The sequence below is a fragment of the Watersipora subatra genome, chromosome 8 (assembly GCF_963576615.1).
Source record: "Watersipora subatra chromosome 8, tzWatSuba1.1, whole genome shotgun sequence".
NCBI lineage: Eukaryota > Metazoa > Bryozoa > Gymnolaemata > Cheilostomatida > Watersiporidae > Watersipora > Watersipora subatra.
The window spans coordinates 44774372-44799020 of NC_088715.1; the positions used below are offsets into that span (position 1 = coordinate 44774372).

General features: G+C 36.9%; 2 long non-coding RNA genes across 2 annotated transcripts; one reads left to right on the forward strand and one right to left on the reverse strand.

Annotated features, from left to right (window-relative positions):
- Positions 1 to 2239: 2239 nt before the first annotated feature.
- On the reverse strand, positions 2240 to 13028 carry LOC137401771 (uncharacterized). Its single transcript, XR_010979392.1, has 4 exons — positions 12879 to 13028; positions 5959 to 6049; positions 3280 to 3422; positions 2240 to 2982 (listed from the first exon to the last, which is right to left on the reverse strand). It is a non-coding gene; the product is annotated as an uncharacterized lncRNA (long non-coding RNA).
- A 297-nt stretch (positions 13029 to 13325) lies between these two features.
- On the forward strand, positions 13326 to 16968 carry LOC137401533 (uncharacterized). The gene is made up of 4 exons (XR_010979348.1): positions 13326 to 13493; positions 14013 to 14173; positions 15072 to 15206; positions 16618 to 16968. It is a non-coding gene; the product is annotated as an uncharacterized lncRNA (long non-coding RNA).
- Positions 16969 to 24649: the final 7681 nt, after the last annotated feature.

The following is a 24649-nucleotide window of genomic DNA, read 5'->3' on the forward strand; positions in this document are numbered from 1 at the left end:
TTAATTAGGCTAGTACTTGACCTCTGAGGTCAAGCCTGGTGTTAAATCCACATCAGCAAGTGTTTATTGAAACGCTTGATTGCAGAGTACAGTGTGTACATAGCAAAATGCTTAATTATTCATATTCTCTGATTGTAACGCGCAGTCACTCGTACTAATTCCTCATTGAAGTTGAGAGCACTTTCGCAGGATTTTATTACATTCAATTTACTCTTTTCTACATTTCAAGTGAACTTAGGTACAATATACCAACATTTTACTCAATCGAGGCCTGCATTTGTTTCACCTATGTTGTCATTTAAGTTCCTTCTATTTTATTGTTTGCATGCAAAACTTTAGCACAGAATAGAAAACCATTTTAATATTTAACAAGGCTCTTTAAAACACAAACAAAATTATTATTAATAAAGTATCCTTATTCAGCTTTAGTCTTGCTTCATGCAATGAAAACAACTTCTCTATAAGATATCACTGTTTTTCTGCAACAATGCTTTATTCAGTTGCAGAATTTTTAAAAAACTTTAGCTGTTTTATGGTTATAAAATACCTGCAAATTTTCCAAATGTATAAAAGGAAACCTTATTGCAAATATCGTTCACAATAAACGAGCTGCTCTGTTTAAAGATCGGTCTATTGTTAGGGCAATGTTAAAAGGACTATAACTATGTTTCCATGGTGCGCAGTACTGCGATGCAGCCCCCTCCGAAGTCGAAGGGATTGACACGTTACCATGCTGCGCAGTGGTTTTCAGCAAATTAGCCAGAGAAGAGACATTGTATAAATCGAATCGCCTGATGGAGAAATTGAATCGATCATGGATACCGAACATCAGAAAAGGTCTTTTTATGCTTCTGTCATCATTATACTTTTATTTACAATACACAATCACAATGTTTTACAAAACTTGAACACAATTTTTACAAAGTAATATATTTTTAATAAGAATTTTTTAAGCAATATATTATTTAAACGTTATTTAGGCCGTGCCTCCTGTCTTTCGAAAGGTGTTGGCATCGATAACAAAGTCTGGGAAAGTAATCACCTCATCCTTGTGGGCGCAGACCATAATTAAATATAGGTGAAAGAAAATCAGATTAGAAAACAAGATTAGCAGGATAGCTTTTGTACTATTTCATGGCCCTCGAAGAATCCGTTTTCATGGCATGGGAGATATGTGCAGCCACCGCGCAGTTGCTGTTTCCTTGTTGCAAATTTGTACAGACTTCGCACTGATCAGTGCGCAGTGATTTCAGTGCAAAGACGCCGTTTCCATGATTCGGAAAGGGCGCAACTCCGAAGCACTGCGCATCATGGGAAAATAGTGTATGTCAAAAACCCTCCTAAGAAGGTTGAACTGGCTAATTTTGAGCACCTAATATTACTGCTGCAATATTTGGGTAGCCCTTTTGCTAGATTAATTAAACGCTCATGCTCTAATATTGTTCGATTCATTTTGGTTCAGTAAATGTTTGTTCCAGCTGTCTCAAGCCATTTTTAGTCCTAATAGTTCTATAAAACCACGGGTACGGGTACGCTGTAAGCCTCATAAGGACACAACAGAGAGCATTTAAATCCAAATTGCTGATTACAGCTGATGTCTGATCAGAACTTTGCAGGATAAAAATAAACTAACTTGAATTGCATAAAATTTGCAAAGTTCTCACAATTGTATTCACATAGTTAAACAGCTGCAAAATGGCTGAAGACTGTTTTGCCATAGATATGTTGGAGATTATATTCATGACCAGGGGAGTGTCCTACTACATGACTGACCCTGACACTATATTGAACTCATAAGTGATGTTACCACTTATACCCCATACAGAGTGAAGTAGCAGGGATAGCTCAATATGTATGTGTGCCTGTGTGTGTTGGTCTGCGTACTGCTACTCATGTTTAATTCTCAGCTTGACCTTTGGTGTATTTTAAATGCCAATGCGCTGGCTGAAGCTCACTACCCTTTCTTGAAGGTGACATTTACGAGCCTATTTAAGACCTATTAGCTATAGGAGACTGGGCAATGCAAAGCAGTGATGTCCTACATAAATAACCGCATGCTTTGTGACAGAAGGGCAATGCTTTGTTCACTTGCAGCTGGTCAGGCAAGTGAGTCATCATTGTTTACACTGAAAGAATCAAGAGACATTTTTGTTGCTACACGTAATTTGATATAACTACTAAAGCACACAAGATATTTGTTTCAAATTTTAGATACACCGCTTATACACTATGTATTTCCTACCCTGCAAATTTGTAAACATGAAGTTGAATATTTCATATAAAAAGTGCGAGTAAAAGTGTATATTGATGCACATGTATTCCAAAAGATATTGCAAAATTATCAATGTTGCCATATGCTATGGGCTAACATGTCAGATAGCTAGGTGTACAAACTGATTTCAAATGCATACACACTGGTACATCGTACGCTGATTGCAGTCTGCCATGAATATAAATGTTGGGTCTTGGGTGTTATGCAAACAGCATCAGCAAACTCGTAGAAAACAAGCGACAAATGGTACTCTTTTCTAGACATACTGTGAAAGGCTACACATGACTAAAGACGACCAGTCGGCTAAGCCTTGATCTGAGATTCCCTTGTTAGCTGCTACCTTTGTAGCCTCCTGATGAATTATAATCCTGAAATATCTGGAGGTGATATTTTAACTAACGTTGCGCTGTGCAGTGGAACGAGCATGGAAATCCCTGATGCAAATTGCTTTGTAAAACCGATGAAAGAGTTTTAGTGACCACCAGCTTGTGTATGTCTGCAGTGATTCCTTGTAAGTCGACACCCTGCCGTATGCTCAGTTCTGAGCCTAGACATATCTTTGTGATGACAGGATGAGGTGGAAACATACCACCTCTATCTTTTACACTGATTAGTATCGCATCAGGGGATGATGCGTAAACCTGGACAGGAGGCTATAAAGCTGGTGCAGTCATTGCAGTTGAGTTTTAAGCTCTGTACCTCATAACCTGCTAAATAAATATCATATGCTAATATTATTATAAAAAGCATATGTATCAACCATAAAATAAATTTAACTACATATCGCTGATCTGCTGCAGTATTATTTCAAGCCACTCTGCTTTCTGTATATCTGCTTTATACACTAACAATAAGTGAAAGTAGCTAATACCAAAATACATTTATATACCCAAATTATGCACCACAATATGAGCAGCCATGCAGTTTAGCATATGCAGCGAGGCTGCAATGTGTGCCAGATATTTTGTTTTGTAGAAAACCTGGAAATATTGGTCATATTTACCTACCGATGCACTCCACTATGTTCGAGCCAGACCTTGACAGTTCGATTTCCAGCTGTTCGCTTGATTTCAAATCATCATGGAAGTCATCGTCACCTTCTACATGACTCTTTCTTGGTTTAGATGAGAGAAGTAGAGGCAGGAGCCATCTGTGTCATTAAAATCACGTTTTAATTGCATAACACAATTGCAAAGAATGTTATTTTTAATAAATTTCGGTAGGTCTCAGGATCTTTTCACGAGTGACATCGGAATACTGTGCCAAAACTTATCCAAAGTTTCCAAACCAGCCATTGTACTTACCACTTAGATTTAATAGCAATTAATTTTAAAAATATTATTAAATTCACATAAAAGCTTTGCATCCATAAAGCTGGTTGCCGTATGACATTAATTAATACTCAGCATTTAGGTGGCTGAATGGCATGTGGTAGAGTCGCAAGTGGTGATAAGTGAGCATGCTAGTCACAGTAAATGTACTAAACATGGGCTAGTTAAGTTGAATCAAAAAGCACTAGAAACAGTATTGCTGTTTTTCTAGCAAAAAAGCCATTTTAAAGCTGATCCAAAAAATAGGTGCGAGCTTAGCAACAAGGGTAGTTACCATTTTTAGAACACATTCTCCTATTCTGTAATATATTTGATTGTTAATGTGTTTGCTTGCAGATTTCGATGCCATCTACCAAGTCCAGCATACTAATAAGTTAAGACGAAGAATCATAGTGCTATACTTTTAAAATTATAAAATAAAACACATTTGTCTACCTTTGGGTTGTTATGTATAGAGTTCCATTATAACATGTTTTATAGAGAAAACAAATAAAGCAATTGAGGATTTCAGGCCTATGCCAACATAGGTCTGACATATAAGTCTGACAAAGATACTGATGCTCAGCAAACCAAGCCAATCAATGATTAACCAGATTTTTGAGAATACAATAGAAACACTCATGAAGAGATCTGCCATCTTACAATATTCAGTTATAAGATACACAGTTTTACAAGCAACTTGTGTGGAGTATAGTATGGAAGTTAGTGATGTACTTGCGGTTATTATACAATGTATATAGTTAAAATCAATACACTCAGATTTTCAACAGTTTTGCTGGAAACAATTTGCTGTTAGAAAGTTGCTGGCAGCAAAATCACAAACTACTATCTACAACCACCACAAACATGCTGCTTTAGTAATGAACTTGTCAATTGAATAGTTCACTGATGACATAGAAATTGTAATGACCCTCTGTTTAAAGGATTATTAACTATAAGTGCTGGATTGGTGGTTCAAGTAGTTGGTTTATGATTTGCGAATTTATAAAGGACTGTATTTTAGGTGTAGATTTAATGTCAAGAATTAGACTGGTTTGTTTTAGTTAAAAAACTTTAAAACAGAATATATTTATTAAAAGTTCAAACTTTCAATAGCAAAAACATGAAATATATGAAGGCTAATCAAGTCAATGGCCGATGCTCATTGCGCAAGTCTAAAAATATAAAGAGTGATACAAGAGCAGAGTGATACGTAGAGCGTGAGTAAAATATGGAGTTCAAATTGTTTCTGATCTACATAGGCTTATATATGTTTGCCTAATCAGTCAGGCAATCGTCACATCCGTAGATCACAGACGATTGGGCGCTGCAAAGCTTCCTAGGCAGTAAGCGAGTAAGTACAAGGAAGCAGATAACATTTATGCTAAGCAGTAAAATAGCAGGTGCTAGGAAGTTGGAATAATAAATCTGCAAGTAGCCTGGGCATGGCTCTCGTGGGGATTGGGAGAGAGAGCCTGGGACACATCGCAACACGCGGGGAAGACAACTCTAAAAGCCGACTTCTGAAGTCGCTAATATCACAATCGCTATTTCCGAAGGAGTATCATGTGACGGTCTTATTTATGATCTCCGCGAGTATTATGTATTATTTTTAATCTGAATTGGCAGCAAACAAACGCTGGTTAGTAAGTATGAAATGTTGGTTGCATAATAAATCAATAACGACAGTTATATTATTTCATATGTTCAATTCATTATGTTTTGATTTAATTATAATAAAAAATTGAATCAATTGAATAAAAAAAATTCACAATAACAATACAAACATAGCAAACGAACAGCAATAGAACAACAAAAATGAATTGCACGCTGCTAGTAAAGAAAAGTTTATCTAGTAAAAAGTAATCTCAGTTTTATTTTACTCACGAGTATTATTATTCGCGACAGTTATTATGAACAACTCGGATCTACCACTGCAAAACGGTGCCATCTGAAAGCAAATACTCTTTCCGAAGCCAATAGGAAGAACTATAAATTGGTCAAAACCTGCGATAATATGTTGTAAAACTTGAGACTGTTTTGGTCTCAGTGTGACTATGCCTAGCTTTGATAGATGAATTTTGAATGGCTCCATTTTTATCAGTATAGGAAATGAAACTGCTAACGTGAAAACGCAAGAGAATAGTAGCCTATGGTTCCTATCGTTTTATTATCAAACGAGGTATTTCGTAACCACCCAGCCTATCAAAAAAATAGCGCTTTTTACTAGATCAAGTCACGTTACCGTGACAATAAGCTTTTAAACGCGCCACATCTAATACATCGTGAGATACGAATCTAACGACACGCTTCCATTAGTATCAGTCTGAGCGTCATATGTAACATATGTCGCTCGTTTTGCAGAAGTTATCTTACCTTTTTTTCGCTATGTGTCCCAGGCTCTCTCTCCATATCCACCACGAGAGCCATGCCCAGGCTAGCTAGCAAGAGTCCAGAAAGCTGTTTCCTAATCACATCAGAAATGGTTAAATAAAAGGGGATGAGTGGTTATGTAAGAGGTGTATAATACTCTTAAGACAGGATGCATAAATACTAATATAGAAGTTGAATAACATGATGAGTTCCTTTGTTTCACAATGACAAGTATTCATGGGGTGTGTAACTGAAGATTACAAATGCTGGTCGCTTCACAAAATGGCACCACAATGCACGATTATATTAGCTCAAAATTCAAAGGCAGACACTACCACTGAAGCTGCAATAAATTAGAACTGGAAACAATTGCCAAAAATGAACTAAAGTCAGATATATGCTTCTACTGAGAATACCCTCTAGAGAAGAAAAAAAAACATCAGTTTCTATTAAGCCCCTACAACAAACTAATAAGCATTAAACCTGACACCACTGCCCTACTAGAGCAGATACACGATGTGACCAACCAACAATATTCGTTATAATAGCTTTTGCATAACATAAGTTTCCTCCTAAAAGCAGAAAGCTAAATCTAACAGACTAAAGCTGCGGTCACAGCAGCCGATTTTGGGTCAATTCTCTGACCAATTTTTCTACTGACCGAGAATCGTATCGTGTGAACAGCGCAAACAAGCCTGATACCGATATAGTCCAAAGAGAAAATTTTTTTTCAAAGCCGATATTCTATTTGAGTAGCCAATGACATCTTTTTTACCGTGAGTCATAGTGTCATTAAAGCCTGGTTTCCATATGACAGCACAATGATCGTGCGCAGCCCAGTGATCGTGCACAATGCATTTTATAGGCCGCAATGCGGTGTTTCCATCTCGCGCGTAGGCACCACGCTTGCATTGGACAGAGTGGATAATTTCCTTACTTTTTCGTAGGAGAGACAGATTTCTTCGGAAAACAGCCCTCCGTTTGAATTATGGGATGGGTTGACAAGGTCTAGCGGTGTATTGTGGGATACATAATCGTGCGCACCCATCGCAAGGACCCATTCTGTTGGATCCTTGCGATTAGTGTACGCACGTCGCGCTATCGTCGTGTGTTGAAGTTTCCATATCACAGCTGGCCTACGCACGCAGGACGTCGCGGCCTTGTGCTGTCATATGGAAATCAGGCTTTAATATGAACACCATATTTGTCTTCACACCTGTGTATGCTATTGTCATAGCTTCACTCATGAGTAACCGCAACCCGGAAAACTGCTGTGGAACATATAACTGCTGCGCACATTATGTTAGCAAAAGATCGTCCTCCTTATGGTTATCCATTATTAGCGATGAGCAGTGCAAAATAATCAGGCAGTTTGCTAAAAAAGTTCACTAAAAACATTGTAGGAAACAGTCAGCAAAATTCAAGGAGTGACTCACTAAAATATATCAGCTAAAGTTATCTGACCCTGCAAATAAAAAACGGACAAAATCACCCACTCTCAGATCAAACTTGGCCTCTGCACAATGGCTGATCTGAACGCAGCTTAATACTAAAGCCTGGTTCACATATCGATTTCGAAACTCTGGCGGTAACTTGCGCAGCAAAACGCTTGCGGCACTAGGCTCGGTGGCATATGTTCACATATAAGCTACATCGCTAAACATAATCGAGGAATCACATAAAATGTTCGCTCGCCATGCCGTTTCTATAATGGTGACCTTCACCTGTACGAGCATTACATGAAGGTTTTGCCTGCGGCCTTTTGCGACATTTGAACAGCCCTAAACTATTGCGAGGCCGTCTGCAACTATCGGCGGTCCTTGGCTGTATTCGGCGCATAGGTTCCCATTTCACCGCTAATAGCATGTGGTGCTGTCGCCAGTACTTTGCGACGTGTATGGGAACAGGTGAGTGACCAGAGCACACATACACACACACAAACAAACTGCTTATGAATCATTCAATAAACTAGTGGACAACCAAAGCGACACAAATGATTGTCCATCCTGGTTAGGTTATTAAACTATTGAGGCACTCTGCTTGCGCAAACTCTAGTGCGTTCTATACAAGAGGTCAGAGGCTTTTCTGCTCCTTCCAACCTCGGACAAACAGCACAAATAAGCCTAATTGCCAAAGAAATAAGTATAACATCATAATTCATGTAGTAATTGGACAAGCACTGATCATTTTTAGTACCAAAGATGGCTGTGATTCTTTGTAAAGTGCTTAACCTCATCCTATTCTGATATTCGATATTCTAGAGCACTTGCACTATTTAATTGAAAAAATAAAATAAAAATCATGACTAGGCTGAATTATTAATAACAGTGACTATATACATGTAGAAACGTGTGTATACAAAGGTTACTGCTGCAGCAGAAGCTACTTTGAAAAACTATTGAAAAAGTTTTTATGGACGATACCAGTACAAATGTATAGCAATGAAGCACACCACGGTACTTTGTAGATTTAGCGATTGCTTTATAAGAAACTGAAAATAGGAATGTAGCAGGACATCTGAAATTGAAACGTCACATTAAAAGAGAGGTAATGGATTTTAAAATGACTTTATAAAAATGAAACAAATGGTAATATTAGTTAATAGTAAAAATTACATATACATTTAGTTAGTAACCTACAATCGCAATACGGATACCGAAAAAAAATGGCCGAAAATCACAATCTTGTGGTTAGTTATGCGTGTTTGCAAACTTGCGATTACAATCTTCGCAAGTTTAAATCCTCTGCGAAGCGAATTTTTTATTACTAAAACTATCCGTATACAACTGGACCGACCGACTAACGCTCACATTTATATATAGATTGAATGTCATCCGCTGCTAACAGTATTGCATTGTAACATATTGCCACAATTTATTTTACCATTGCTTTAACTTATTGAATAATTATATTAATTACACTAACTATCATGGTTGTTTTACTTTAAGTTTGGTCAGCTGCCAATGACATCTTCGATAACAGAACGACTTTGGAGAGACCTCTGCAAAAGGCTATGTAATATTGTATAGCCCTTCGGACCTCTATAGAACCTCTCAGCTATGTATGCATGTATGGACCACGTGATGTAATGGAAGGTGCACCAGTAATAGATTCGCTTACTTGAAACACAGCCTTTTAGTAATGTTGCAAAGGTGACACGCTAAAGCTGTGGTCACGCGATGACCGAACTGACTTAAGTTTGGAGGTTAGTTTACTTTGGGTCGGCTAAGCCACATGTCACATGGCATCCGAAGTCAGTTCGCCTCCTAGATACCATACGCATGGAGACAGGACACTGTTTCATTGGTAGTTTTTATGTATTTAAACTAAATATTTCTATTGTAAACAAAAAACTTTGAGGAACAATTATTAATTATTATTACACAGCAGACTTATCAGAAGATCGTTCAGCTGCTCAGAATAAATCACTCGATAGAAAAATTTTGCCAAACCTTCCATCAACAAAATTATACTTTTTGTTAAGATATGAATGTTTTTCTATGCTGAGTACATAACAAACAAAAACAGTCTTCATCATAGTACTGTGGTTTTACATAAATAAAACAGGCAACGATTATTCATCAGGATGAGTATGACACATTACTTATATTCTACAGGAAATAAAACCACAACCATTTTTTAACATTTATGCAAAACTCAAGCACAACATCTTACATGCATGCAACACAATCACAAGTCCGGGAGAGCCTGGTCATAAATTGTTTGATGTTGTTTATTTAACCAAATAAAAAGATCGTCCCATTTCTATTTACCTTTGCTCACACGCACGTAAATAGAAATGTGACGAGTGCTCGGTAGAATTTTAACCAGCCAATAAACGCAAGGGTTCGACCACAAAATTTTGAGCAGGATCGAAATGGTTCGTTTCAGCCAGAAATGTCTTCGGCTGAACAGTTTACAACTGACAGCGACGTTGTTTTGTGTCGTTTAGTTCATTTCGGCTCTCACGTGACCACTGACCACCCTTAAAGAGTATTGATGAGTAAGAAATTTGTAAGCTGCGAGTCTAAGATACACCGGTAACTGCTCAGTTGAGCGATAATCCCATTGAAATACAATTCTTGGATAATACTGTGATAGTGTGGCATCATGCGGATCGATCACCCATAGACTCCCCTTCAATCTATTGCATGTGTGTTTCTATTAATAAGACAAAACTGTCACCATAGAGCTATAAGCTGGGCTGACTAATACTTTTTAACGAATGCCATAGCTGTTTAGTAGTTAAAAGTTACCGGAGAAGTGGAATTGTCTGCTCCAAGGAGAGATAGCTTTATTGTTGCAACAGTATGTGTAGACGTGAACAGAGCCGTATAGCACACATGTGAGCTCTACGACCCTGAGAGTGAATTTTAAAAAGCTGAAGTTTTTGTTGTTGATGAAAAGCAGCTTAGCCTCCAAAGCTTTAGTTTTAGTTTTAAAGGTTGACTTGCGACAAAATTCACATTACAGTTATTTGGTATCAAAAGATTCACCATGTCTTACATTGTTGTGTTGTAGGTGCCAAATATGTGGAAATGTGATTACAAGCTCTTGAAAGCTCAAAAACAAAAAGCCGCCGTAAATTGCAATCTGTTTATTTCTCTGACGTAGTTCTGACAGTTTGGTTATTGTCTTGTTACATGATGTTCTCATGTGAATTGAAAGGCCGATAAAAAGCTCCATATAAAACTTATCGTAGCACTAGTTTATGACAAACACTTCGGGTTTTACCGAAGACCCCATATCAAATATAGATGCGCGCTACTTTCAATTTTGTTTTGGCTTGATCTAATCGTCACGTCGTAATCTGATCATGTGACCCAATACTTCGCAAATAATTTTTGCAGCAATTTTCGAATATCACATGTGACCAACAGGCTCGTCATGATTATCAGACAATGATATGTACGCCTTCGAACTAAGGATAGAAAGTTTAACGACTTTTTACGGTAAGTTATAATATATCAGAGCTAAAAGTGACTGCATTACAATGACGATAAAATAGACGCGTAAGAACAATAGACCTGGTTTTATTGAATGTGTGAAATATATTTGTGAAAATATTTCGACGAATGAGGTTGCATGAAAGTGTAAACAGAAACCATCCTGTAACAACTACGTCCCATTTGAGCCGCTTTGGAAAGAGAATTCAGACTACGGCGGTCTCATGTGGCTGCGATTAACTGTTGGTTTTTTTAGCTTTTAAAAGCTTTTAATTACATTCCCATATAATTTGCACCTACAACACAACAGAATAAGACATGGTGCATCTTTTGATATCAAATAACTGTAATGTGAATTTTGTTGCAAGTCAACCTTTAACAATAGGTCATATATAACAATCTTATTTTTTGTTCATGAAATGACGAGAACACCTATTGTAGGTTTTCGTAAACAGTGTTAAATAATACAGTGTGATATTCACTGTTCTTTTGAAACCTTTGGCTCAGTTTTTGTCGTTGCTTGTCACAGTAGATATTACAAATAATTAACAAAACAATGAAGTGTTCAGTTATTGTTATTAGCTTGCTTATATGACATTGTCAATTTACTAAACAAATCTTCCTTTTGCAATTAGAAAAATAGTTTGCGCCCATCTGGGGCATTGGTCAGTAATGACACAAGAAACAACCATCGTAACCGAGACTGTCAACTTGCAGAAAATTCTCAGATAGATGATTTATACAGCTTAAAGGCAATTACGCGGCTATATCAAACAGTCAGTTCACATACCCGTTGAAATGATTGTTGTATTGTCAGATTTGCTCTTTACAAAATAAGAAAAAGGGGGATGCACCTTCAAAAAAATTTCCAAACCTTTATGCAATCTTGTTGTTGAATTTAACTCGAAGAGAGATTATCTCATTTATATCAACTTGTAAAAATCACAATTAGATAAATTACAGAATTTAAAAATTACAGTTACTACATGGTCATGTCATAATAATTAGTCTACATGTATTTGCTAGAATAGACCATGGATCCGCATAAAGTTACTTCCACTTGGCAATGCTTAAATAATTTTGGCAAAGATAAATTTTCTTAGAATTGTGTAACATATTAGCAGACAAATCACTGAAAATTATGTTTTTTGCAAGGAATGTTAGAAGTGAAAAGGTTGCTTTGCTTGTTGTCTGATGGATTATTTTTGGACTCAACAAAGTTTCATGCTGTAAATAAAAAATGATTATTGAGTCTTGACTGACAACTTGCAACTTCGTTTTTCTTATCAGTCAGTACAATAAATAGTTGTGTAACATAAACATGATGTACTGCTCACAAAAGAATCACCTCAAAATCTCTTTCTCATAAAAGAGTCTTCAACTTATTCACTACGTAATTCATTTTAGGTTGAACATAATTAATTTGTATCAACAAAAGCCATTCAAACAGCTGCTCACAAAATGGGTCAGGCCAAACAAGGCAAGTCTTCGTCGGATGCGATGAAATTCGTATGCTCTCTACGAGCGCGTTTCAGAGCTTTTGTGCTTATAGATGTTGGGAATCATCCGCAATTAACGTTTCACATGAAATGAATACAAATGCTATATATATAATACTTATAAGAATCCTTTACTGTCAGTTTCACATGAGCACACACTACAATAGTCTCCATACTAAGCATTTGAACCAAGAAAATTTGAATCCATTCACTTGTAGCTACAAAAAGAGAACCAAACCACATAATATAAAAAAGCTCCAATGAGGGGCTTCCGTCTGATTTAAATTGTCTGTAAGCCCCACAGAGGGGCTTATAGTAGTGCATGAGTTAAATCGGTCACCACAAGGCAAATATGGTATTCATTATTCGATATCAAGTTGATTTCAACCCTTCGGGCACCATTTTCGCAGGTCTGCGAGTGTGCAGTGGCTTTGTGTAAGGCAGTTTTGTAACTGATCAACAATTTGAGGTTTCTTACCAAATAGCGTCAAATCACGTCCATTAGTAGTGAATAAATCACTCGACGATATTTATTCAGAACTCTTTTAGCAGTTTTAACACGACATCATGAGTATAGGCAGCGGTAATCACATCGGTAGTTTCAGAAAAAATCACCAACTTGTCGGAATCTCCAACAGGTATTCGGCGTTAAGTATGACTCGCTTGGTCTTCCATAACCGTGGTTTTACGACGTTTTGTCAGTTTACGTCTATTAAATCTTTACAAAGAGATTAAACGCCTTTTTGTATTACTGTATAATGAACCAAAATATCAACCGAGATTGTTTGTGGGCATATACATAGAATTTAGTTATAACTTTTCGGAATTTATGAAGTTCGATGCGTGGGAAAGCTAAAAATCCGCATCGTACTCCTTCGAAAGATTTCGAAGGTATGCATTTACATCGTATTATGCCTGAAAATATCGGACAAGGCAAAACTAGGAGGAGGAAATATCCGCCATATGATTTATTTTTCCGGTTGTTGTAGTTTAATTAATGATTTAACGATGCTTAACTCATCTGCAATACTTGCAATAAAATTCACAATATAGTAATAAATGATATTGACGCTCTTTGCGATCGTTATTGCTGGTGAGTAAAGTTTTTTGCATTGGTACAAATTCAAGTTTTTCTCCGTAAATAAAACCGAGTGTTAAAGACTGTGTTTCTAAATAATTGCACTCCATGGTGGTAAACTGCAGTGGATTATCGTTCTTGGATGCGTTTGACGTTGGAAAACAGCTTGAAAAGCATCAGCTTGCAAGTTTGAACGCCATTTCCTAAACTTAATTTGAAGAATTCTTTCTTTGCCATTATTTTTGTCTCCAAAATTGTCTCCATAAAGATGAAGATCTATACGCATATATCAAATGAGTAAAGACATGTTTGTTAGTCACTGAGCTACTAAACTTGTTATTCAGTTGGAAAATGTTGAGCAATATTAGTAGTGACCAACCAGCAGTTTTTAGTGGCCAGATTTAGGGTTTGCAACTACAAGGTTATCGGTTCAATCTCAGTCCAAGTCCATAACCATTAGATTCTTACCATATAGATAGTTTATCGATTTGTTGTTTGCAAGATCTCTAATGTGGTTTGTTTGCGATTTTTTAGAATGAATCTCACAAGATCTGGCCATTATCCTTGCAACTAATCGTCTAATCGTTATCTAGTCAATCACCACTACTATGGTCAATTTGCCAACCATACACCGGTTCGGCTCAACAGTAAATTCTCCATAACCAATTGAATCGGTATCAATAAATGTGGGACAGGTGAGATCTAGACATATTTCTTGCATTTTTCCATCACTATTGCAAATTTTCCATGTCTGTGTTTTTATTATACATGTTGTAGGCTTACTAATATGTTATCAATATGCTTTAATTCAGCTACATGGAAAGTTTGTTTATTTGTGCCCTAAGCCCTTAACGTCGTGACAACCATATCAAATTCGATAAACTTGCCATATAATATTCAGTACATAAGACCAGTCCTTCTACTGCAATGTCGCCTCGCGCACTGACCAGTGTGTATTTATGCTACACCTACAAGCTTCCAGCTCGCTGCGCTGGAAGATGTTACCATAGAGCATTTGTGTTTGAATCCCAACAGTGACTTCGTTTCTTTCATGAATTTAAATAGTATTGCTGCGGTGTCTGCACAAAAATATGACGGTAATGTAATTCATGGCACGATTTCTAGTAAAATTCAACTTCAAAAACCGTTGCAAATCAAAATTACATGATATCACATATAGGAATTTATTTATAAAATAGTGAAATACCAGTAATCCTACTCAATGTGAGCTGATTGGAACACCAGGTCCCCATTATTCACCATTCGAAATGTCATCACTAGGATTCTCTTCTGGAATTACGTGATATGTTTTGAATTTGATGTTGGTTTTTGTAGTATCCGCCTACAAGGCCACACTTCAGTATTCCATTTGACACATCCACTATTGGGCATTCACACCTTTTTCTTGTACATGAATCACGATTTCTGACAGAAATCTGTCTTGCGGCATTGCTACTCTGTTGAATACCTATTATCCGAGGTAGCGGTTTTGTTCTTGTATTGAGGAGAACCAGTACGTTGGTTAAGGGCTTGTTTTTTGTTCTCTGTGATCTTCACTATAACATGCTACTCTCAGGCTTTTGTTAATTGTAGTATTCCCGACGGCGCCAAAAAAGGCGTCCTTACTGATGGTGTTTTGAATGCCATTTCTTCAGCTACGCATTGCCCGCCTCTGATCCCGATTGAACTATTAGCGAATAAAAGATTTGGGCCATGGAAGAGGTCACGGTATGTACATGTCAAAACCAGGATTTTCGAACCAAACTTCAGATCTCGACTTGTACTCTTGAATTTACGATAGATCTATAGTTACTCTCCCTTTAACTGTGATTTTTGTTATTGAAAGTTGGAAAAATTAGTTTCAAATTTAGAAATGCTGTAGTACAAAACGTAGATTTTTTTGGCAGATTGGAAGCACATTTCAACACTAACTACCTAGCACATCAGAATTTTAAGCAGAGAAAATATGGAAATCTAAGAGTTGTGTGCACGTGTACATAATTAAGAAAGCAACTCTTGAAAGTTTGCATTGTGTTAGATTATGTATAACTTGTGATAAGCATGTTAGGTTGAGAATCGTGCTGCCTTTTACCAAAATGTCAACTTAGAGCTAGTAGTGCGATGTAATTTCTTTTTCTCTTTTTATGACATGATTTTCAGCTATTTGATTGTGATATAAGATAGGTATGATTGAAGAATTTGACAATATGTAAGAGGCAACAATAGCTGATTGACTATGTATTTTTAAAAGAGTGTACGCGCTAATTCAAACAAGCTTATAAAGGAAATTGAAAAGGCAGGCTGCTCGCATACTTCTAGATCAACTAAAACTTACAAAATCTTATCGTTTAATTTTTCATTAAATATCTGCACGGCGTTTCTTAAAGCTTTGGAACAATCTGCAATAGCATTAGCAGTGCTTCTCATTTACCTGCGTATATAGCTGTTTGCACATATAGCGTCTCATCAGAAAGGTTAACCTCCAAGTAAATAACTCGACTAATGCGGAGTTGTTAGCTTACAGTTTGTTATTATTTTTTAATGGATATGTCCAAGTTTGTGTTTTTTGCTACATGAGATTTACTAATTAATTTACCGCATTGCTATTCTACAACAACTCTTTTTAAATTTCAAATTATTAAAATGATAATTCAGCATAAGAACAATGCGACTAGGACATTAGTTGCTTCTGAAGAAACTTACTATTAGCGCAACCCTAAATATGATATGCTTGTGCATTTTTCATAATATGCCAATATGAAGTTGCAGCCTTATAGGAAGCTCAGTTATGAAGCCATTAAATAAAAAGCTGATTAGGATGATTTTGAAAATATGGTGGTTGTGCACTCTTGTATCCACCTGTGCCTATTATGAGGAATCGCGATTCCAAAAACTTGAATGAGTGGACAATATTACCTTATTATAGAGTGCCCACAAATAGTGAAAAGAAAAGTATTGCTGGTACTATTTCATGTATCTAGCAAGTGACACTGTGATGTGGCAGATCAACCTCGATGTTCATAATTACTTTGTTAACAGGTTGTTGCCATATTTAGTTTATACTCATATTTGCTTTGTTTGTATTCTGTACTTTTTAGCAGTTCTCATCTGCTAATATAAATGCTTCTTCACATTTCAGGGCTTAAAGGATTGTACTGTAATCTGAATTGTTGGATGAAAGAACAGCCTTCGCCACCACAATCCAAGGACGGACGAGCTGGAAAAACTTTAGTCTAATGTGGTAAAGCATTTGGTGGACTGTAGCATTATTCACAAATATGATCATAGCTTTGCTTGTTTGTCTCTGTGTATCATTGATATATAATTTATTCTGGTGTAAAGGTTGTGGTATTTTTCTGCCATGTTTTGATGATGACAATATATATAGAGTTTAGTCATTTTATAGCTATATTTTTATTGTGTTTCATATTATTTTTTGTTATTATATCATGCAACTGTTTGTACCAAAATATACAGCTTCGGAACCATGCCCTAACTATTGAGATGCTCACAAAGATTATTTTAAGAATAATCTAGTAAAAGTCTTCGTATATATCTAAGGTGCAATATTTGTTGAATGTCCGTCAGCCTTGAGAAGAGATGTTGTGTGAAGGTCAAGCATGGCACATTATAGAAAAATTAGGTTGCTTCCGAGACGTAATGTTGGCGGAATGTTGTATAGCTTAAGGAAAGAATATTGTCGACGGTTATGCTCGGTACATTATAGTAACATTGTACGCAATTCATTAGAGGAACATTCTGTGAAACATCAAAATGTTAGAAATTGTCTACACAGTTACATCCCACTAATGTTCTGCACGAAAACGTTCCTGGGATGTTGGCTAATATCTTTGAGGCAACATCATGAAAGGCATGCTTGTGGAATGTTCTGTAACATTCTCCCCATGTCGCAGGAATTTTGCACCAGATCATCTGCTGAATGTTCCATAATGGTGTAATGCCATACTGTTCCGAACATATTAGAAGACAATATTATGTGAATGCTTATACCCAGACATTTCAAAGTAGCAATCCTGTAACATTGCTGGAACATTCGATAACAATGTTTTGTAACAACGTTATAATAACGTTAGCAAACCTTTTCCTCGTTCTAACGTTCTAGCTAGAATGGTACAAAAACGCATGATTCATTTTTTGGAAGTTGTCCCCCTTTCATAACAAAAAATTATTTAAAATGTAACAAATTAAAAATGTTATAGATTTTTCATTACAGATATAAAAACAAACAAAATAATGAAAAAAAATAATGATAAATTTGAATGATTTATGTAAATGAAATAAAAATTCACTACAAATTTCAATTTTCGCACTTCATTAGACATATCGCAAAAATGACTAGGGTCCATTAGCTCTGTCTATCCGTTAAACGGGTCAATGTAAGACGCGACAGTGTGAACTCATCGCAACTGACCAAGTCGCTACATATACATGTTGTGTCAGATGGTTGGTGGTAGTCTATCTACCGATTGACTAACCTTCCGTGTCGTCTGACAAGCCGACGCGTATGTAAATCATTTCGTTAGTAGAGCGAAGCCAATGCCCATTAACTTGTTTGCCCTTATAATTATATTTCGTTTTAGCTCAACGCGATTTCCGCGGCATGAAAAGCGATTCTCAGTAGCTTGGAATATTGTACAATAAAGGTGGAAATCCCTACGCGTCAATGTCCCACCAATGTTCTATGCGTAACCTTCCTGGGATGTTAGCTAATAGCCTTGAGACAATATTATGTAAGAAATGTTCGTGGAATATTACGCAATGTTCTCCCAATATTGTGGGAATGTTATGCAGGATCATTTGCTAACATTCCAGCAACGTAATTCCCACATCGTTGCTGGGACGTTGTGGGAAATACGTCCCAGCAACGTATTTCCCACAACGTTGTAGGGACATTATGGGAAATATGTTCCAGCAAAGTAATTCCCACAACATTGATGGAACGTTTTGAGAGTTACGTTCCAGCAATATTTTTCCCACAACGTTGCTGGAACGTTGAAAATGTGTCTACAAATAATCTTGTGACAACGTTACGATGTAACGTTTCTGGGACTTTTCGGAACCTCCCTGGAACGTTCTGGGAACGTAAAATTGTTAGTTGGGTCATTACTTGCCACTTTGCTAAAAACATTCTAAGCTAAAAGTATAACGCCTACGATAAATATATGTGAACACCACCTCAAATTTTTGATTGCAGAATCAAAGCTTGGTATTTCTAAATATTGTAAAGGATCTGACCCCGGTAGCTGAGTCAGCTTTACTTCCTAACAAGGGAGACGCAACCTGAGCTACTGGCCTGCCTTGTCCGAGGCCTGATTGAATTGCCTGTGGTGGTCAAGTCAGTCCAAGACAAGAACCTAGTAGTCAGGCCTGCTCCGAAACCAAACCCCCGGCCTGCCTTCTGGATCTCTATCTCAGGCTAGTCCGGATCCACTAGTGGCTGGTCTTAGGACTGGATCTCTTGTGCCATGGCACACCCGATCAAGTCTAGACAAAGCCGTGGATCGTCTCCTAGCCTTCTAGAGTCACCCTGGCAGTTCCGTCTGATGGTTACAATGAGCCTGCTTGTGCAATCGGTGAGCCAACCAGGCAGGCCACAATAGAATCAGTTCGTACGAGTATGTAATAGTTTTATTAGTGATAGCTTCAACACATGTGTTCACAAGTTTAGGTGATATCAAGCACACTTGCCTACTCGCTGCGCTGACTTATATAGCCAGCGCACTATGGTCTAGCTCCGCCCATCAATCTATTTATAGCACAAAGGATGTACAGGATATAATAAGATTAGTACAGGGTAAAAATACGATTATATAACAAAAAGGCAGTTCAGGAATACGATTACATAACAGAAAGGAAGTTCGGGAGTTTCGGGCAAGTGCTAGTGAGGATATATATATGTATATAAGTGTGCAATAATTGATATATGTCCCGGTCCTCCACAATATGCACTTAATTAGATTTATTTACTTCCCTATTGCAAGCTCACGAGCTCATAGGAATTATTATTTACAGGTTATACAATATTACTTAGATAAAACTGATCTGTTAGAGCAATAACAATGATTAAACAAGCATAATCGTGTGATAAGGCTACTAATCAATAAATACCCATGAACAATAGAAATACACAAACATAAGATAATACATTCATATAGGAGCAGTCTTTGTTACACCTAGTAGTATTGCACCCGCTTTACGCTTCACACAGTGTTTAATGCATATACTACCTGACTGCTAGCGGTTAGCTGATTGTTGACCTAACTTCATCATGGCTGCCGACAGCAAAGAATTGAAGCAACTGATGAGCAGGCATTGCGACGAGCCTACAGAGAACCACGAGAAGCTAAGCGAAGTGTTAAAGAAGACAAGTGTTGAAGATCGATGTGAGGCAATGCTCTCATGTAAAGGATCAAATGGTTGGACACCAGCAGTAAGATCAGCAGTACAGAAGGATATAGAAACCATGAAGTGTATGTTAGCTGGATTTAGTTCATTGCAGTTCTATGAGGTGATGAAGCATAAAGATGATTATGGTGATGTACCTTTGCATGAGGCTGCATCAAAAGGTGACACTGTTATGATAATGTACCTCCTAGGTAATCTTTCACCTGAGCACAGGTTTGAAATCTTGAGCATAGCAGGTCGCTTTAACAATACACCAGCTCACTGGGCAGCAAAAGATGGGAGACCTGAAGCATTACGACTACTGCTAGCCTGTGGGACAGCAGAGCAACAAAGAAAGCTGCTGGCCATTACAAACAATGATGGAAAAACGATTAAGGATCTTATTACGGCGCCTGACCTCACTTATGGATACTTCAGTAAACAGGGTAAGATTTTATGAAGAAAGTACAATAAGCTGATAAGTTGCTAGAACACTAAAAATATCTCACAGCTGCAAGTTCTGTAGAAGTTAAACTAGTTGTCAAATGCTTTAATATTTAATACTTTTGAATGGCGGTAGATTAAAAATGCGCTTAGATTTTTGATTCTGACAAATTATAAACTAATAGCCTAACTTTAGGCAAAAATACGTAATATCAAAGACTTCTTAAAATTTTATTTTAGGTCTTACTACAGAAATGAAGATCATAATTACATTTAAAAATGTTTTTAAAACTATCAAAATACATTTGTGACTGCTACTCAGCTCACTATTTCGAATTGGACACCAGCATTTTTTAGCAATCTTTGTTTAAAATACAAGTTTTCCTAACCTTTCTATAAGTATAATTTTTTGCTGAGATGTAGCTATTTTATGATTTTCACAGCAAACTTGGTTAAGTTAAATGTGATTACTAAAGCTCTAATAGGATTGAAATTTTTTTGAAGGAAGAAGCTTTCTATTTTTTATTTCAGTTCGGCTCTTGGTTGAAAAATAGAAAAAATGTATTTGTGAGACATAGTTTACAGGGTATGGCAAAATACATGTGCACATACAAATCACAATTCACACCACCCTGGCTTATTACTCACACTCTACCAAAAAACTTTGTTTCAATTTACTTTTCAGTATGATTTTGTTTTAGATTTTTGTAAATAAATATTCTGTACAAATGATGAGGTAAAGCAGACTGCTGAACAATTGATGTCAATAAGTCATGACTTGATGTTAACAATAAGTCAAACTAGTTTCCTAAATTTGCCCTAGCACTATACTATAGTTGGTGTCTGTTTATTTCATCCCCAACTGTTTTGACAGTATTTTACCATAGTGCTTTAGGTTATCAAATAAGGATAATTTAATTGGTTTAATTAGTTCATAATTTTAGCTATAGATCACTCCCTACACAACAGACTTTCATGTGGTTGACAGGATGTTATTTGTCAACTTCACAGATGAGAACAGGCAATAAATGTAAAGGAAACTGCTTGTTTCCCTTCTTTCATATATAAAAAGTTAATTTCCAAAACCAACTACTGTCATATTTTTTAATTCAATAGTTTGGCTATGATGGAGTAGTATGACACAAGCTTTAGCCTGATACAAATTTTTTTGACAAAAATCAGTTATTTCCAATATAAAATTTACTAAGAATAGCTTTGGTTTCAGATATTAATTATGTCCACAATGAACTTTAGTGTGAAGACAGTTATTCCCAACAAATAATCTTATTGGTTAAAAACAAATAAGTCGGAAGTCTCGTAGATTAAATCTTTCGCTACAGAACTTTTGGTTAAATGTAAAAAAATTATTAATGTCAAACATTTATGTCATAGAAACAATAATTAAACTAGTTTAAAATGAATAGCACATTTTAAACATTGTCTGCATTTGGCAAACAAACAAAAATTGAACATTTTCTAGGTTCATGCCTCTGACTGTATGGTAAAATGTGCATACAATTGAATTATACATCAAATTATGAAATTATTTTCTAAAAATAGTTTTAATAATAACTGAAATAGATAACTAACTTATGCAAAAACTAAGTCATGCTTTTTATTGTAAAATTTTCTTGAAAAAGCTTGCATCTAAAATTAAATTAAAAATTAGTTATTTCTCGAAACGAATAACAAATTTAATTGAAAATGTTTAGAAACTAGCATAATTGTTCTCGCGGTTTCTTCTGCGCTAATCACTTTTATGAGGGAATTTTAGATCGTAGATCTGCTAAAGAAAATGAAACAAAAATTATTGCTAACCATAAGACGACTCACCTACAATGACGTTTGGTGTTGTACTGTATTATCATGTTTATTAAAAGTCCTGAAATGTTTATTTATAGTGATGCTTGGCAATTTGATTTGTAATGACTTCAATGAATAAGCCAGCTTTTCACTTTTTTCACTAACAAACAATTTTTTTGCATAACCAGTTATTTTTGGAACTAACTGGTTAAACTGTTTTAGAGCTTCACGTGTTTGCTTTTTGAAAACTTTGGAAGAAAACTAATTTGATGGCACGTACACATTGGATAAACTTTAAACATAATCTAATGAAACATACTTTTTGAATATGCAGTGACTTGCCACAAACTTTCTTCAATTTCCAAACCTTCTGAAATTTGCTTATAACTGGTTTTGGAAATAAAAAACTCTTAATTCATTTCACAGAAATAAATTTGAGTACAGATGAACCATGTGCACATAAAGTGAACATTGTGCAGAGTGGCCATAGCTATTTATGCCTTTCCACTATTTTCTTCTTTTTGTATGTACCTGAGTTATAGTTGGTTGCCGTCTAATATTGTCTTGGTACTTTTGCTTTTTGTTTATTTTGGCTCCTTGTTGGCTTCAATTAGCTTTTTGTTGGTTTGACTCGGTAAGCAAGTCTCCTCACTTGCAGCAGAGTATCCTGTTGTATCAATACTCATCTAATCATGATGTTGGTCAAAGAGTCGGCAAAGCAGTCAGCCTTGGCTTTGGTGCTCTGCCACCACACTCTTTTTTGTCTACCATGGCCACCATTTGGCTTTGTCCACCGCGTACACAATGCTTTCAAATTTGGCGCCTCTGCATGCTCTCTGATGTGACATGACCTGGTCACAAAAAACCTGCTCCCAATGACAGAGGTACCTAGAGTCAATAAAGTTTTGGCTAAAAAAAGTGTAGCCGGTTTTTTCCATTGCTAATGGTGAAGCCACACAGGTCACAAGTGTTGATATTTTATAGCTTAATGGTATAACCGAATCTCAAATTTCGTCACTGATATAGTACTCTGTAGAGATAATCTCTTTCTTTAGCTCAGCATGCAACTTCTTCAAGTCAATGAGTAGCCTTGAAGACGGTATCTTTGCAGAGGCCGGCAACCCAACAGGTCTTTAGTAAACGATAAATCCACACTGGCTCGGCCAACTCAGCTCTTTTCATTTCCGCCAGGCAGTTGAAGCCCTTGTGAATCTTAGAAGGGTGTCTCAGTTAGCTCACTTGGCAGGATGCTCCGCATATCATTGAAAAGAACAATCTGAGCAAGTATCGGCTTGTCAGTCATAAGCAGAGTGTCAACCAGGTGTGACTTGATATGAGTGTCTCTGTGTAAACAGCTTTGCCTGCTGGAGACAGCTTAGCTAGAACACTCTCTTTCTCTGTTGCTAGAGAGTTTCACTGACTCGTTCTAGCTTGCCGAGCCCATGTTTTAGCATGCAAATGCAGATTTCTTGTCTGAGTCTAGCAAGCCTGTCAACTGCTCCTCTTCCATGTTTTTATAAAATATAACAGGCTCAACATTTTTTTGAGACAGCCATGTTTGAGCCATGTTGATAGGTTTGTTAGAAGGTATATCGCTAGCTGTAGCTGTGATGTAGAAATTGCTGTCTCCAAACGAACCTGCTCACCGAGGGGTGAAAAAGCAAATTGTCCTGGCTCACTAATTCCCAGAGATTGCTGCCTCTCATTTGCCACTGTATTTCTAATTCAAGGTTTTTTTACACAAGCTTGCTCTCTATACAAATATGGCTGCCAAGTGAGCCGAGTCGATTGGGGATTGTGCCCAGTGACTCCAGGTGCTCTTTGCTCAAGGCAGAAGAGTCTAATTGACGTTGTACTTGCAGGCCGGGCTGGCTGTCCAGAGCATTGCACTTCTTCTAGCTACCTTCAGAGTTTTTTTAGCCTGGCATCAGGTTTCGGCTGAGCTTAGGGTGGATGGTAACCTCTGCCATCTGTTTTGCCTAATCTAACTTACTGTAGTTTTTAGCACAGCTCGAACCCCCTGCCTTTTGGCCCTAGCCTCTTTGATGTTTGTTCTCCTCTGAAGTAGCCGGGGTTTAATCTAGCTCTTTTAGGAAAGCATGGATGGGATCAGCTTGCTTTGGCTCTAAGTAAAAAACTAGCTTTTGTGCTTTTTTCAAACAAGTGGGATTTAACCAAGCTTTAATGACCTGGTACAGCTCAACCAAGAGTTGTCTCTTCTATTCTTTCTCTTATTAAAAAGCCAAATCCAGTTTCTTGTGTATACAGCGGAGTTTTGTCAAAGTCTTCTGCCGCTCTTGGAAGTTGGAATGTACCTCTTCAAGTTTCTTCAGCGTCTCAACCTAGTACTCATGTGAGGACTGGGCTTCTGTAGGCAATGGCTAAGTCCTGCTAATCAGGCAGCCACAAGTTTCATCCAAGTATCAACGGGGTTGCCATCTTTTTTCTGGCCAAGTCCACTGTACCTGAGCATGCGCTCATCAGTTCAGGAAAAACTTGTTATATTCCTTCTGACCTTG